Raw genomic sequence first — 920 nt, forward strand, 5'->3', positions numbered from 1 at the left:
GCGGCTTCATTGTAATTCCTGGTGGGCTGATCTGAGCCGTTGCTTTCAAGACTCGAGTCCCCAGGGTAAATTGCTTCTGAAAGTTAAGGAGGAATAATGAAGTATGCTGAATTATTGGTAAGAGTTTAATCCATTATATGGAATATTATTCTTGCTATCTATGAATTGAAGATGAGTAATACTCTTAAAAAACGCCTATAATTGCAATTAATAAATCATCGTAAAATAAGATAGTGAAGTTGATTATAATAATTTATTAATTAGTCAATAACGTCACATACTGTATATTTTAATCACCTTCAGCGAGGGCAGCAGCGTACTTGCGGCGCTGAGGGTCTTGAGGGTGCCAGCTGTCCCCCGCTTCCCTCGGCTCACCTCCCCTCGAATTTTCTTTAAAAGCTGTAAGTTAGAATACAACGATTATATATAGCATTCAAAATGTTCGGCACGATACCCGGAAAAACTTCTCAGGCGCATTATTTTTTTTCTTATATAGATACATAAAATTTTATTACAATTTGAGTTACTCCAATGTCTGTGATGGCGTTCAACTCAACGAAAATAATTACCAACTTATTGATACCAGCAAGATAATTCTCTTCGTCTGCCATTCAACTAAAATTTAACATTAATCAAGATCCCATTAATTATTGCTACTCAATTTGTACAGAAAATATTAACCAACATAAATTTTTTTCTGAAAATTTTTTTGTACATCAAAAATGAACCAGCATTAATTTTTATCGGAAAACTGTGTTGTACATAAAAACAGACATTAACTTTCATTAGAAACATTGTTCCACATAAAACATACATAAACCGTTCAAAGATCTCACCAGTTTCCGACCAGTCAGACCTCACGGCGTCTAGGCAGCCCCTCGAGTCAGGCGTGTGGCTCCGTAGACTTAGCGCGTAGTGCT

At 36.3% G+C, this 920-nt stretch overlaps 1 long non-coding RNA gene across 1 annotated transcript; it reads right to left on the reverse strand.

Moving 5' to 3' along the window:
• Positions 1-7: 7 nt before the first annotated feature.
• LOC108672405 lies at positions 8-914 on the reverse strand. Its single transcript, XR_001930891.2, has 3 exons — positions 837-914; positions 298-399; positions 8-76 (listed from the first exon to the last, which is right to left on the reverse strand). It is a non-coding gene; the product is annotated as an uncharacterized LOC108672405 (long non-coding RNA).
• Positions 915-920: the final 6 nt, after the last annotated feature.

This window comes from Hyalella azteca, unplaced genomic scaffold (genome assembly GCF_000764305.2).
Source record: "Hyalella azteca isolate HAZT.00-mixed unplaced genomic scaffold, Hazt_2.0.2 contig1639, whole genome shotgun sequence".
Taxonomy (NCBI): domain Eukaryota; kingdom Metazoa; phylum Arthropoda; class Malacostraca; order Amphipoda; family Hyalellidae; genus Hyalella; species Hyalella azteca.